Here is a 17,182-nt window from a genome sequence, read left to right on the forward strand (position 1 = left end):
ATCGCAATGACCTACCATCCTCAAATAGAAGAAGAATTACAGAAAATGCTTGAGGCGGGAATTATAAGAGAATCTAAATACCCAGAGTGGATATCAAACATGGTTGTTGTTCCAAAGAAAAATAAAGGGTTGCATAGATTTCACTGATTTAAACAAGGCTTGCCCTAAAGATAGTTTTCCATTGCCGGATATTCCTCAAATGGTTGAATCAGCAGCGGGAAATGATAGAGTGTCTTCTTTAGATGGGTACAAAGGTTATAACCAAATCCTTTTCGCTGAAGAAGATCAAGATCATACTGCTTTTTTCGATCCAAGAGGTTTATACTGTTATACAAAAATGCCGTTTGGATTGCGAAATGCAGGAGCAACATATCAAAGAACGGTAGAGAAGGTGTTCACGAAATGGATACACAAAACGTTAGAGGTGTACGTGGATGACATGTTGGTGAAGAGTAAAGAAGCCAAAGATCATGTACAAGATTTGAGGGAGATTTTTGAACAGATGCGGCATCATAACATTAAAATGAACCCTGAAAAATGCATTTTTGGGGTTGCATCGGGAAAATTTTTAGGCTACATTGTATCAAAAGAAGGAATACAAGTTGATCGATAAAAGGTACAAGCAGTTCGTGATATGCCAACACCAACAACGGTAAAGGATGTACAAAAATTGAACGGACTTTTAGCTTCGCTAGGAAGATTCATTTCGCGATCATCAGATAAATGTAAACATTTTTTCAATATACTCAAGAAGGGTGCGAAATTCAAATGGGCTGATGAATGTGAAAAAGATTTTCAAGGGATCAAATAACACCTTATGAATACATCTATTTTACAAAAGGCAGAACCAGGAGAAGAACTATTGATCTATCTTGCGACAACATCACATGCTTTAAGCGTTGTGTTATTGCGAACGGACGCAGGAGTGGAAAAGCCCATTTATTACATCAGCAAAATATTTAATGCTGCAGAGAGGAATTATTCAAAGATTGAGAAGCTAATTTTAGCATTAGTATACGCCACATTTAAACTTCGCATATATTTTCAAGCACACAAAATAAGGGTGCTAACAAAAGTGCCAATTGAATCAGTGATGAAGAATTCAAAAAGATCAGGTAGGGTGGAGAGATGGAATGCACAAGTAGGACATTTCGAAATCAAGTATGAAGTATTATCTTCACCAAAATCACAAGTTTTCGCAAATTTCTTAGCATAATTTCCTTTAGAAGATGATGAAGCGGTAGAGGAGATGATGGATATAGAAGAAGAATATGGAGATCCAAAAGACTTATTAACAGAACCAAACAGATGGGAGATATTGGTAGATGGATCATCAAATGGGGAAGGCAATGGGGTTGGAATTGTTTTAATTTCACCAGAAGGAGCGAAGATGGCTTTTTCATTCAGATTGGAATTCGCATCCACTAATACCGAAACGGAATATGAAGCTGTGGTACATGCCTTAAAATTCGCAATAGAAATGAAACTAGAGAATGCCAGGATCACTAGTGATTCGCAGCTAGTTATTCGCCAAATAAAAGGAGAGTACACTACAAATGAACCATCCTTGAAGAAATACAAGAGGCTCGTTGAAGGATTGTCAGCGAAAATCCCAAAGATAAAATGGAGACACATTTCAAGGAAGGATAACAGACTCGCAGACGCTTTTGCTTTCATCTCAAGCATGATGACAGATCCAACTGCGAGATGCATAAAAATACAAACACTTCTGTCACCATCATTCAATAAAAAAGAAGAAGAAGAAGAAGTGAACGTAATGATGATGAAAGGTGGAGAAGAAGAACAAACGAACAATATCGCAGATTGGAGAACAGAGCTTCATGCATATTTGGCGAAAGGAGAAACACCAAGAAATAGATTGGAAGCACACAAGTTAAAAATCCGCACAACAAATTATGAATTAAGAGATGGGTTGCTATACCGAAAATCCTTTAATGGACCATCACTCAGATGTTTGACACGAGAAGAAGGAGAAAAGGTGCTAAAAATGTTACATAGTGAGGATGCTGGCAATCATAGCGGGGGAATATCTTTGGCACATAGAGCAAAAATGCAAGGCTATTACTGGCCATACATGCACGAAGATGCAAAACAAATATCAAGACGTTGCGAAGATTGTCAGCGGCGCAGAAAGAAAATACATGCACCTGGAGTACCATTGTCATCTTCAACCAGTGTTTGGCCTTTTGGAAAGTGGGGCTTATATATTGTGGGGCCATTTTTACCAGGATATGGACAAAGAAGATACTTAATAGTCGCAATAGATTATTTCACAAAATGGACAGAAGTAAAGGTAGTACAGCATATTCGTGACAAAGATATCTTTACATTCATATTTGAAAATATCATTTGCAGATTCGGAATTCCCGCGCAGTTGGTATCTGATAATGGGAAGCAGTTTGAAGGACAGAACATAAAAATGTTACTTAATGCATTTAAAATAAAATGTGGAAAGTCTACTCCTCTGTATCCACAAGCTAATGGACAGGCAGAAGCAACAAACAAAACAATTGTAGATATATTAAAGAAGAAATTAGAAGGACATCATAGAGCATGGTGCGAACAAGTACATAATGCATTATGGGCTTATAACACAACTAGGAGAGAAGCTACTGGGATGTCACCTTTTTGTTTAACATACGGAGTTCAAGCGGTGTTACCAACAAAAGTTGTTATTCCGACAACAAAGAGAGAAGCTTGGGAGAAAAATCTTAGTGCGGGTTTGATCTTAAGCAAACTTGATGAGTTAGAAGAAAAAAGAGAAAGAGCTTTACAACATATGGAGAATTATCAGCGAAGATTAGCCCGAGAATATAATAAACGTGTCAAAGTACGCGAATTTCAACCAGGAGATTTAGTTCTACGAGAGACACCAATATATCAGCGAGAAAATGGTGGAAAGTTAGCGAAAAAATGGGATGGACCTTACATCATTAAGGAAATAGTTGGGACAGGGGATTATAAATTAATGGATCCAGAAGGTAGAGATGTTGGTCATAGACTTGACATACCATGGAACAGATTGTACTTAAAGAGATATTATCCATAAGAAGCTTTGAGAAGTTATGTATGACGCAACAAAACGATTACGAATAAACATTCAATGAAAGAATAGTTGCGAGATTATTCAGATCAAAACAAGATCATGATATGTGAAACTTTCGCAGAGATAATCAGAGAACAATGACAAAAGAGAAAGGGGAGAACCTTTATGGCGTACACCCTAATTCGTGAATAAAATTTCTCAAGAGGAAAATGTAAGACCTAAAGTACGTCATATAAGGAGGTACCTGTTGCATGACTCAGGGAAAAGCTCCACCGCCACCGGAACCTGAGTCATGGAGATTTGTGGTCAATAAAGCCCATCCGGGAGAAACACCTTAGATTCTCAGCTTAAGCATATGAATTAAGTTGGGCGACTAAGGTAATAAGGATTCTCCCAAGGAGTGCAGAATCTGACCAAGGCGCCGAGGTACACGGTTGAGTCAAGAGTGCCAGGGGCGTCTGGAGCGTACCTTGCCATTCTTGACAAGTCTTGGCTTATACTGCACTCGGCCCGAAGAAAACCCCACTTAGGGTGCAGTCTCGTAACCATAAACCCTATAGGTAAAAGGGATAAGAGGCTACGAAAACAACTGGTTTTTGTTAAGACCAGATGGGAGGATCCAACCTTGTATGGTAGAGGTACGCCTCCTTGAAGGGGCAACCAGGGGGAGATAAGGGCGGCACCCTCCATTAGGGAGCTGATAAGTGTCTTAAGACGCAAATGTCATGAGGCTTTTTAATCGCAAGGGTATTAAGACTTGTCATATTTGTGCGACAATCCTGAATAGGAAATAATACTAAAGAGAAAGATAAGACGAGATCAATGGGTTTTCACATGAAAGTGCGAAGACGTCCTGCGATTTCGTCGCACGACGACAATGTCATGGGGCTTTATTTTCGCAAGAATATTTAGGCATGTCATATTGTCGCAACAATCCTGAAGAGGCAATAATACAAAAGAAAAAGTTAAGGCAAGATCAATGGATTTTTGCATGAATATGCAAGGACGTCCTGCGATTTTGTCACAATAATAAGAGGTGGCATAATAAGACCTTTAATTAGGAAGGCAAAATAAGACCACATGACAAAACAAAATATTTATAAGTATTCATAACAGATCATTTCTCGCGAGAAAGATAATGAGAGGCAAGTATGGGAATCAGTAAACAAGAGGCATTATCTTTCTCGCCAGCAAAATATTAAAAGAGAAAATTAATTCCAAAGTTGGTTGAAGAATATTATTCGCAAGAAATAATAAAGATGAAACAGTTCAAGATGATAAAACTAAATAAGAAACTCTTCGCCAATATTCTCATTATCGCCAGCCTTTTCTTCATTTCGATTCTGATCTTCACCAACAATAATTTGTTTGAGAGGGACTTCTTTTTCGCCGCCATCTTGATTATCGCCAGCAATTACTTCTTTATAAGGGATTTCTTTTTCGCTTCCATATTGATTAGCACCAGCAGTTGCTTCCTTAGAAGAGATCTCTTCTTCATCTTCCAAAAGATTATTTTCTCCACTACTTTCATAATCATAATCACTGTCAGCAGGACGAGGAATTTCATCATCATCTATTTCCAAAGGTTCGATTGATGTAGGAGGAAGAGATTTGGACAATAAAATATCATTCACAAGAACTTCATCCCGGAGATGAACTTGACGAAGAAGTGCTCTCTGATGATTCCTATCTTGAATATCCTTAAAATAAGCAAGATAATCAAGTCTTCTTTCTGCTCGGTCGCGAGAACCAGTAAGGACAAAGACGAGTAGTGCATTTTCTTTGCGAATTTTGGCATATTTAGCCCCCAAAACAGAAATGGAGGAATGAAGATTTTTCTCAGACTCTACGAAAGGTAGAATACAAAATTTCAATAAGATGAAGAACTCTAAAAAGTATGACAAAGAAAAGATAGTTAAGGAAGTCAAACTATTATGACTACCTTCCTTTTGTGAAATAAGATGTTGAATCAAGGTCAGACAACTATTCTCCCAACGGTCCATCGCATCATCAAATTTATCTCCAACTAAACCTTTAAGTCGAGACTGAAGATTTTTCTCTTTAAAAATAAGAAAGGCATTTTTCTTCGCAAGTGAAGAATAAGATTCTTCTAATTTGGAATATTGTTCTTTAAGTTGGTTCGCCTTTACACTTAGAGCTATTCTACCTTGAATGAGTGTATCTCTTTCAGTGATAGATGACTCTGTTACTTCTTTAAGTTGGTTTCTCAAAGAGTGAAGAGATTGTTCTTGGTCATCACATACTTTCTGAAGGATGCTAAGTTGTTGCGAAGATATTGCCATCTTGTTTAAACAAGTTCGCTTCTCTTTAGATAGAGTCTTATTCTCATCTGATAAAGTTTCCATCCCTAGATTAGCTTTAGTTAAAGAATAAGAGAGGCGAGATATTTCATTACTTAATAAATTTTTCCTCTGAACCAATTGGGTATTTTCATTGGTAAGATTATTTATATGATCAACGGAATATGAATAGAGGTTATCTAATTGGTTATATTGATCCGTCAAAATCTCATTATCAACACAGGCTTCTTCAACAGCAGATTCAAATTGATATCTCTCCATTATTCGTTTCTGGTTTAAGGATTAACATGCGAAAAAGGGATTTCAAGGACAATTAAATATGGAAAGGATAAAATCATTAGTAAGGCAAATTGAAGACACAGATAAGGAAATCATACCTCTCAGTTCATCATTCTTCTTGCGAAAATTGTCGCGATCCGGCGAAACATTCTGGAGCTTTTGATTTTCGAGACGAAGAGCATTACACTCTTTTTCCAAAGCTGTTTGCGAAGCAGCTCTGTCAAAGCCAAAATACTTACTCAGAATTTCGCAAACACCAGACTTGACAGGATCAATGAGATACTTCTTGCCATCATCCAGGACCTTAGACAAAACTTTGAAAGCAATATCTATTCCTTCCACAGTTTCTTTCGAAAAAGGAAGAGGCTCAGGTAGAGAACTGGCAATGATAGAAGGTTGGGAAACATTATCAATAGGAGGAAAAGAAGTTTTATTCACATAAGGATTAATAAGGGGGGTTTCAATCATTGAAAGGTCAGTTGAAGAGATGAAATCTGAGGCAACCTTTTCGCGAATTGGAGATAATGGTTTAATTTTTGAAGATGTCGCAGAAGATTTTGAAGGGATAAGTAAGTGGAATGGAACAGAGGTTTCAACGATTTTGAGGTGGCGAGATTTCTTGAGAGGTTTGTTGGCATCTTTATCACCATGCGAATCACAATCCAGATAAGAAACAGAGGCAACAATATTGTTATTGGAAAATAATAATGTTTCTTACTACCTTATGATTCGCAGACTTTCTTTTGTTTACAACAATCTTATGCTGCGATTTGGGAATATTAGGGTTCTGAACCGTAAATTTGGTGTTAGAGGCGTTTTTGCTGAAATAACAACAGTATAGGAATCACATAAACAACATCAAATAAGGCAGTAAGCAAGATCAATTTCAGCAAAACCCATAAGAAAGAAAAAAGAAAACTAACCTCGATGAATCCATGAAAAACACCAGCAGGAAGATTAATTCGTAAAAGTTAAAAAGGAAGAAAGTTACGAACAGTGAAGATCTACAGAGGGAACAATATGGAGATGAAGAGAAATTAAAAAGATTAAAAGAAGAAGAAAGAAGAAAAAGTTGCAATGGCAGAACTTACGGAAGAACAATAGAGTTGCAGAGATGAGAGAGTAAAAAGAGAAGAGAAAATAAAAAGAAAATGGAAAGAAGAATAAGAAGAATATATAGAGAATATTTTTTACTCGAAAAGATAAACACTATTAATGCAAAAAGACGTGAGCGATTGAAAAGCAGCGGTTACAGAAGACGTGTCAAGAAATAGATGGAAGAAAGGATACGTGTGATAAATGCAGAATATGAAGAGATGGGCAGATGCGGCATTTCTCACATCGTTCTCTACTTCGCAGATAAGATATGAGAAGAGGAAAGATGTAGGATCAGAATCTCGCAGCAATAATGCCTCAGCGAAATTATTAACAACACAACACAAGAATGTCGTAGAACAACTTCAGAAATGAAATAATAAACGACGTCAGCTAAATCATGAGAAAAATGTGATGGTCCTGCAAAAATTAGGGAGTTTGCGAGATTAACATTTGTAAGGTTGCGAGAATGTCGCAAACCATATCCGAAAATAAAGGACATATTAGCTGTCATCCACTATGTAATTTCCTATAAATAGCCATTCAGTTATAAAGGAAAGGGGAGAGATCTTTTTTGATTAAGAAGCAAGTATATAGGAGAGATAAAATCCAGAGCAGTGGTTATTTTTGATTCCTTTATCTTTTCTTGTAAGATTGTTCAAAGATTCATCAATAAAATTAAGATTGTTAATCCAAAAATGAGTTGAATGTTAATGAAATCTTGTGAGGGGTGTAGTGTAGGATTTCCTGCAACTATATAATGGCGCTAGAAACAGGGAATGAAAGTTGAAAGTTGAAGATTATTGTTGAGATTGTTCAAATCAAGAAAGTGATTAAACAAATCAGTGAACCAGTTAAAAGAAAAATGATTAGAGTCAATGAAGATGACAAAAGATTGGAGTGTAATATGGTAAGAAAAACAATGGTTAATGAATTCCATGAAAACATCAAAGGAAGGATACATAAACGAGATTTTGAAGGAAGGAAGGTTATGGCGGTAGAAAAGACATCACCCTTGAAAGATTGGGAAAAGCAAAAAATCACATTCATGGCAGCAGAAATACCAAAAGAAAATTTGAACCACACATCTCCATAGGTTATTACAGTACCTATTACACGAAAAGAGAAGGGGACAACAACAAAATCCACGGAAGAATGGATATTGAACAGAACTTTAGTCGATACAGGGATTTCAGTGGATATAATATTTTATCGCGTTCAAAGGAATGGGATTCAAAGATGAAGAAATGTCTTGTTCAACATATCTTGTTCATGGCTTTGGAAAATCCACAACAAAACCTAAAGGAGAAATAGTGGTGTGAATTCCACTAGGAGAGATCGAAACAAAACCACTTGGAATTCTTCCATCTTTTCATATCTAATTGATATTGAAAGGACTTTACTCTGTTTGAGCAATAAAAGAGGGTTAAAATCGACAATTCTGCCTTCTTTAGGGTTATGAGTTGTGCGTACGTGAATCCTTTAGTGTATAAAGGTTTCGTAACCCTACATTCCTTTTTCCTTCTCTGAAAACTCTTTTTATCACAAGATTGCTTGTTGAGTCTGATTTGTGAACTCCTCTCACAATCTCGTACTGGTATGGAAAATCCAAGCATTATGTCTTCTGATGGAAAAGATGTTAATATGATTGTTAAGCCATCAATCATGAAGGAAAAAGATAAATCTCCTGTACCTTCAACTTTGAAAAGAAAAAGGAGGAATGTGAGGAAACCAAGAGTTGGTCCTTCTAATTTACAGAAGTTCTCTGGGGTTCTTGAAGAGTTGAAGGAAACAAGAAAGAAGATTCAACAAATAAATGTTATTGTTTTAAGGACTCTCGAAATACAGAAGGCCGTGGTTCGGCATCAGTCTAGAAGGTTTGTTGGAATTGACTCCTTTCTTCATGAACCTTATGTTCCTATGGTTGTTGACGACAAGGAGTTCGGGGACGATAAAGAATTTTTCAGAGGCCTTAATTCTATAAAACTTCTTATAAGAATTTATTCTTGTGTTTTAAGAAGGATAACTAGGGTTTGGAATAGCAATAATTGTGAGTACACGTAGCTATTTCCAACGATTTTCATCTTGCAATGTTTTTGGATTTATTTATTTAAATTCTAAAGTTTATTTGGAAGATGATTTTGCAGTATTAATCTTTATGGTTTTATATATTGCAACTTGTTATGGGATATGTGTGTTTGCGTCCGTGAACTATGATTGTCCCATATTTTCTCAAAAGTTAAGTCTATCATATGTCTTTATTGATATAAGATAAGATGAAATTTTGACAACAAAAGTTAAGCCTATTATGTCATTATGCAAATATTGATGGAAGATAGGATGAACTTTTTTCTACAAAAATTAAGTCTATTATACATCTCTATGCAAATATTGATGAAAAATAGAATGAATCTTTGAATATTACGCAGTATTGGTCTTTCCCTGATCCACATCCTTGTGTAAATACTGTTCGGCTCCATAAGTTCTCTTATGTGAGCATTTCCGATTAAATTAGTCATGGGTTCTCTTGTGGTTAATTTAATTGAGTATTTTGGATACAAATTCATGTTTCATGTGATTTGTTAATGTCCCAAGAAATCTTTATTTTCTTGTGAAAGTAAGGTCGCTCTTGTCGTTCTTTCGGCAATGACATTTTACGGGGGAGAGTTCTTATTTAAACTTGTGCTTAATTGCCAAATCTTTGTGGGGAGTGCGGTATGGAATATTGTAGGAGTTTTCTTGTATCTTTATAAACTCCTTGATGAATACACTAGTTTCGGCTAAGTGAAATCATCGAAACAAAGTTGATATGTTCTCTATTGGTCATGAAGTATCTCTATGGAAATTTCATTAGGATCCCACTAGTTTTCGTACCTTTGCCAATTTATATTGACAAAAGGAGGGAGAATTAATGAGTAGTTCACACTACAAAAACATATGGTTTACGGATCATTATGTAAGAGGGAGTGGTTTTCATGTGAGATGAAGTATGACTAAGGGGGGTGATACATTTCACCATAGTATTGTTGTCAAAGTTGTGATACAATTGAACTTTGATGTTGTGTAATAATACTATGAAACTGTATTACAATGATTGAGAGCAATTGTTTTCTCATTGTTGTAGTTACGGATCTTCAACAACTATGATGTTGAGTTGAACACGTTCAAAATCACTGGAGTACTTGGAAGTGACGAAGATTTCGAGTAATGTTGAAGAACCAAGGAAATCAAACATTTGGATTGAGAGATACAAAGTTGATTTATTTTGTAAATCATATGTATTGATAGTTTTGTCACTAAAATTGACAAAGGGGTAGATACTGCTCGGTCGAACTCGCAAGCGTTGCTGTCTCAAGCTTGTATGTCAAGTTTAATTTCCAAAACTATAAGTCTTGATTTCTAGTCTACTATAGCTAAGTCCCGGATTAGGATAGAAAATGTAGTTGAGCATTAGACTTCACGGTGTTCATCGATTAAAGACAAAGAACTACTAAGGGGAGCTTGTGGAACTTCATCAACAAAAGGTATGTGAAGACTTGAACTCATCTATCACTGAAAAGTCTATCTACTCTATCTCCCATTTGAGACAAAAGTCGTATAGCTATATAGACTTCAATTATGCACATTTGATATTTCGAGCTGAGTTTAATTCACTTGCATATTTCTCGAAATATGTGTTGGTAAGCTTTCGCTTTAACCAAGTTCATCTTATATTCTTGACGAAAGTCAAAAGATGATCATGTGAAAATTTCCTTGTAACATCTTACGTGATTTATGTGAGACAGTCATTTGATGTAAACTCGGAATGTTTCGTATTGATCATTCAATCACTTAAAAATTGCTTTGAAGCTAATAGTTTGTGTAAGACAGCTATTGTCGTCTTCCAGGAATGTTTCAATGGTTGAGATGAGAGTTTAGAACAATTGGATATAAGCATAGTATGCGTACTTGCATATATGTAGTCCAAGTCCGGGAAACATAGTATGCATATCCGTATGCGTACTGGTTGGTGTAGTGAAAGTCCGGGAACCTTGTACGCATACCGGTACGCATACTGGCGTGAGGTTCAAGTCCGGGAATTTCTGCTGAGTTTGGAAGGTATGCATACCCGTTCGCATACTGGCGAACCCAAACTTAGTCCGGGTACTTAGGTATGCATACCCGTATGCATACTTGAGTAAGTAAAGTTCTAAAATTGGTTTGTTCATGAACTAATACATTTATATAATAAGGAATACAATCTTTTGCATACCGTGGCTATAATGTTCATAACTTGATTCGAGTGCATCAAAATCGATTTTGCTTCAATTTTGTCTAGTATACTTCTATGGGAATATAAAAAATTGAAAAACTCTAGAACTAGTTTCATTTGAGTCATTTGAACTAGTTATGGTTAAGATGAATGAGGTTGATATGAAAGTGTTCATATGGCTAACTTCGGTTAACTATTTTTGAGCCAACAAAGGTGTACACATTTAAGTACGGTCACTCATATCTAAATGAAGTCAATTTTCATTTGTGTGTAACAAGCTAATTTCGATCTAACGTTTGAAAGATATTAGCTTGAGTCTAATCATATTTTCATCTAACGATGAATATTGAATGCTTTTTTACCAAGGTAGCATTAATTGCAAACCCTGATTTGAAGACTATATAAAGGAGAACTCTAGCAACTGGGAAACCTAATCCCCACACCTCTTGTGTGATACTAGTTGCGACTAGAGTCGATTCTCCTTTAACCTTAGGTTTTTCACAAAACCCTGTAGGTTAACGACTTAAAGACTTCATTGGAATTGTGAATCCAGACCCAACTATTTTCTCTGTAGTTGCCTGTTCTGATCTTGTTGTTTTCTATCGTAATTGAGTATTATCTTCTCTAAGATTTGCTCGAGATTTAATCTCTGATTGGCAAGATACAAAGTTGTCACAAACATCTTCGTCTCATCGTTTGTGATTCCACAACATCTTGTTTCGCTACCATACGTTTAAGATTGAGGTGATTGATATTTCTTGGTTGTTTTTGGGAATATAAGTCTGGTATATCAATTGGTTCCTATTCACCTCGATTTATCAAAATACGTAACAAAACTCATAGGTTTATCTGTGAGAGATATATTTATCTGTTCAATAGACTTTTCTGTGTGAGACAGATTGGTTTATCAAGTCTTTGATTTTGGGTCGTAGCAACTCTTAGTTGTGGGCGAGATCAGCTAAGGGAATCAAGTGCGCAGAATCCGACGTGGTTCTAGAGGCGTAAGGAACGCGATTGTACCTTGATCAATGTGAGATTGGTTAGGGCTCAACTACGTTCCAGTCCGAAGTTAACTTGGTGTAGGCTAGTGTCTGTAGCGGCTTAATACAGTGTGTTGTTCAAATCTGGACTAGGTCCCTGGGTTTTTTTGCATTTACGGTTTCCTCGTTAACAAAACTTCTGGTGTCTGAGTTATTTGAGCATTATATTTATTTATATAATTGAAATATCACAGGTTGTGCGCAAGTTCAATCAATTGTGAATCCAAACTTTGGTTGTTGATTAAATTGATTGACACTTGGATATTGGTTTTTGATATCGTCCAAGTTATTTCTTATATTCAATCGGGCTCGCAAATTCCTATTTGTTTGATTGCGGATTGAATTGAGAAATAAAGATATAATTCCTTGATATACTTTTCTTAAGATTGACTCTGACTGTCTAATTGATTCTCTTGAAAGTATATTGGAGTTAGTCCATACAGATTGCTAAGCGAAATATTGGGTGTGGTTGTTAGACCCCTGCTTTTTCAGGTTACATCATATAAGATCGAATATTAAGGTTATGAAAACCTAAATCAGACATCCCATTAACCGATTACACATAGCAAAAATATAGACATTCATTCACAGGTTATGTAATCGGTAAGTGTCACAACAAAAATTATAACGAAATAATTTTATTCATTAATAATGATAATTTTATTCAAAAATAGACCTTATACAATAATTGAAGCAAATCAAACATTGATGTCTATTTTTTTGATAAGAAATCTAATCTTATACCAAGAGCAACTTTGAAAAAGCGGGGGTCTAACAACCACACCCAATATTTCGTATAGGCAATCTGTACGGACAGACTCCAATATATTTCCAAGAGAATCAACTAGACAGTCAGACTCAATCAAGAAAAATACATCCAAGAGTTATATCTCAATTTCTGAAATCAATCTGCAATCGAACACCTAGAAATCTGTGAGTCGGATTAATATGAGAAATAACTTGGATGGTACCTGTTTGTACCCTATTAAAAGGGTGCACGTGCATACCACACAAGCTATTGCATAACAGTGAAATACGGTTTATTGGAGAAACCCGTTTTAGTTTATCATAGAAACCCTTCGGTTTATTAAAGAAACTCATATGGCTTATTATAAAATCCCAGCTGGCTTATTGAGGAAGCCCAACCATACTTATTAAGGAAGCCTGGTGGTTTATTAAGGAAACCTGCTCTGGCTTATTGAGGAAGCCCCACCGGTCTTATTAAGGAAGCCCGGTGGTTTATTAAGGAAACCAACTCTGGCTTATTGAGGAAGCCCAACCGGACTTATTAGGGAAGCCCGGTGGTTTATTGAAGAAACCAACTCATGGCTTATTATGAAATCCCAATTTGGTTTATTGTAGAAACCAGTGGATTTATTGTGGAAACCCATATGGCTTATTATGGAATCCCAATTTGGTTTATTGTGGAAACCCACATGGCTTATTATGGAAGCCCAATTCGGTTTATCAAAGAAACCCATGGCTTATCGCAGAAGCCCGTCCAGTCTAGCTTAGTATAGAAGCCCAAAAGACTTATTTTGGAAGTCATTTTGAGATAGACACAAATCTTGGGAGATAGATAAGAATCTTCCAATATAAATACAAATATTGTGAAGATATACGAGGATCTTTCAAGATAAACTCAAATCGTGTGAAGATATACAAGAATCTTTCAAGATAGACTGAAATCTGGGGAAGATAGATATGGATCTTCAAGGATAAGTACAAATCCAGGTGGTTATTTTGGATAACTACAAATCTATGGTTATTATGGAACTAGATTAGGGTTTTTTCCAATAGATAGAGCCCAAAATCCAACTCAGATGACATGGAATTCTAGGTTTACTAACCTTTCAAGAATTATTGTAATCATCATATCAATAAAATCTCTCCCTATGGGATTCCATCCGTGGATATTGGCACAACTTGCCGAATCACGTTAAATTCTTTGTCTCCTTTATTTTTCTTCAATTCGTTTTCTAACTCTAATTTTACATCATCAACATCAAATCAATCGTGTTTTGTGCCTAAAAGTAATTTTGGGTACAAACAGTACCAAAGATCAATATCCAAGTGTCAATCAAATTATATCAACAATCAAAGGTTGGATTATCTAATTGATTGAACTACGCACAACCTGTGATATTTCAATTATATAAAAATATAATGCGGAAAAGAAATAACACAGACACCAGAAATTTTGTTAACGAGGAAACCGCAAAGAAAGAAAAACCCCGGGACCTAGTCCAGATTTGAACACCACACTGTATTAAACCGCTACATACTCTAGCATACTACCAATTAACTTCGGACTGGAATGTAGTTGAGCCCTAACCAATCTCACACTGATTAAGGTACAGTTACGTTCCTTACCCCTTTTGAACCACGCCGGATTCTGCGCACTTGATTCCCTTAGCTGATCTCACCCACAACTAAGAGTTGCTACGACCCGAAGTTGAAGACCTGATAAACAAATCTGTCTCACACAGAAAAGTATATTGAATAGATAAATCTGTCTCCCACAGAAATACCTACGAGTTTTGTTCCATCTTTTGATAAATCAAGGTAAACAGGAACCAATTGATATACCATACTTATATCAATCACCTCACAATAATCTTAATCGTATGGAAGCGAAACAAGATATTGTGGAATAAAAAACGATGAGACGAAGATGTTTGTGACTACTTTTTATCTTACCTATCGGATATTTAAATCTCGAGCAAATCTTAGAGAAGATAGTACTCACTACGATAGAACAAAGTAAGATCAGAACACGCAACTACAGAGAAAATAGTTGGGTCTGGCTTCAGAATCCCAATGAAGTCTTTAAGTCGTTAACCTATAATGGTTTTAGAAAAAACCTAGGTTAAAGGAGAATCGACTCTAGTCGCAACTAGCATCACACATGAGGTGTGGGGATTAGGTTTCCCAATTGCTAGAGTTCTCCCTTATATAATTCTCAAATTAGGGTTTGCAATCAATGTTACCTTGGTAACAAAGCATTCAATATTCACCGTCAGATGAAAACCTGATTAGAGTCAAGCTAATATCTTTAAACCGTTAGATCAAACTAAGCTTGTTATATACAAATAAAATGTGACTTCATTTAGGTATGAGTAACCGTACACATGCTGTGCACATAGTTGGCTCAATAATAGTTAACCGAAGTTAGCCTTATGAAAACTTTCATATCAACCTTGTTCATCTTAATTACAACTAGTTCAAATGACTCAAATGAAACTAGTTATGGAGTTGTTCAATTGTTTATATTCTCATAGAAGTATACAAGACACAATTGAAGCAAAATCGATTTTGATTCACTTGAATCAATTCATGAACATTATAGCCACGGTTTGCAAAATATTGCATTCCTTAATATATAAATGTATTAGTTCATGAACAAACCGATTTTAGAACTTAACCCAGCAAACGGGTACGCATACCTAAGTGGCCGGACATAGTTTGGGTTCACCAATTTGCGAACAAGTACGCATACCTCCAAACTCAGTTGAATTCCCGGACTTGAACTATACACTGGAACGCATACGAGTATGCATACTAAGTTCCCGTACTTTCAACTAGCCAACTAGTACGCTACAGGTATGCATACTATGGTTCTCGGACTTTGAATAACTTGCAACAGTTAGCATACAAGTACGCATAATGTGTTATATTCAATCAATGGTTAATCGTTCTAAACTCCATATTAATCATTGAAACATTCTTGGAAGACGAGAATAGTTGTCTCACACAAACTATTAGCTTCAAAGCAATTTTCAAGTGGTCAATATATCAATACGGAACATTCCGAGTCTACATGAAATGACTGTCTCACACAAATCTTGTAAGATGTTACCAGGCGATTTTCACATGTTCGCTTTAACCAAGTTCATCTTTTGACTTTCGTCAATAATAAAGATGAACTTGGTTAAAGCGAAAGCTTACCAACACATATCAGATGTGTATAATATAAAGTCTATATAGCTATAAGACATTTTGAAAAGACGAGGGTACCCAAATATACCAAAATATTTTATTTATCCACCTATAAGTCCTCTACCGAAAGAGATTGTCTATGGACTGAGTTGAGACAGTACAACGAATCATTTCACACTTCGTGTGATCGCCTATGGATACGAGATCGAGACAATACAACAACAAGATAACTTGTGTGATTGACTATGGATACAAGATCAAGACAATACAACAACGAAGTATGATACTTCATAATAGGTTCAGACTTAACCAAACTCTATAGAATCACTATCAAGTATATTCGAAATTAACGTTTGTGTATTTTACTTCTAATTATAATAAAATGATTATAATTGCGGAAATAGAAAAGTAAAAGACACAACAAGATTTATTAACGAGGAAACCGCAAATGTAGAAAAACCCTGGCACCTAGTCCAGAATTGAATACTCTGAGAATTAATCCACTATACAAAATCAACACTAACTTCGTATAGTTGATAGCAAGCAACTAAACCTATAGTTCACCTAGTTTCTTCAGTATCCCTGCGCTTCCGACATTCAATAAGTGCACGCACTGGAACAATTCCTTTGGATCGTATTCCAAACAGTAAAGGAACAACAAATCTGTTTGGTAACAACTCTATTGATTTTTTCCAATGAAGATATCTCAAGTCATATGCAAAGGCTCTTCCGTTTAATCAATAAACTCCTTTGCCTGGTTAGATCAATCCAACCTTTAATTACCGAAGTAATAAGATCCGGATTTGTAACAATCAAATAAAACTCAAGAGATCTATTATTTCTACCGATCTCACACAACTAATCAATTGAATAAATCCGATACTAGTTGGATCCCAGCCGATCAAGTTTTGTGCATCAAAGATATAGAAACCAAATCAGAAATCTTCTTTGTCTTCAAATCTTCTTAGATCTTCAATAAACACTTGCACAACACAACTTGAATCTCTTGTGATCAATCACGCAGAGAACGGAGTCTATTAACATTGGATTATCACAAGATGTCTTTAGATCTACAAACAGTTCTAAAGATCCCGTCGATACTTCAATCTAGTTTGAGTGAATCTTATATCAGAAGAGAAGAATCTCAAGAATAAACAAACTAGGTGCAATCAAAGTTCAACAACCATTA

Source organism: Papaver somniferum, chromosome 1 (genome assembly GCF_003573695.1).
Source record: "Papaver somniferum cultivar HN1 chromosome 1, ASM357369v1, whole genome shotgun sequence".
Lineage (NCBI taxonomy): Eukaryota > Viridiplantae > Streptophyta > Magnoliopsida > Ranunculales > Papaveraceae > Papaver > Papaver somniferum.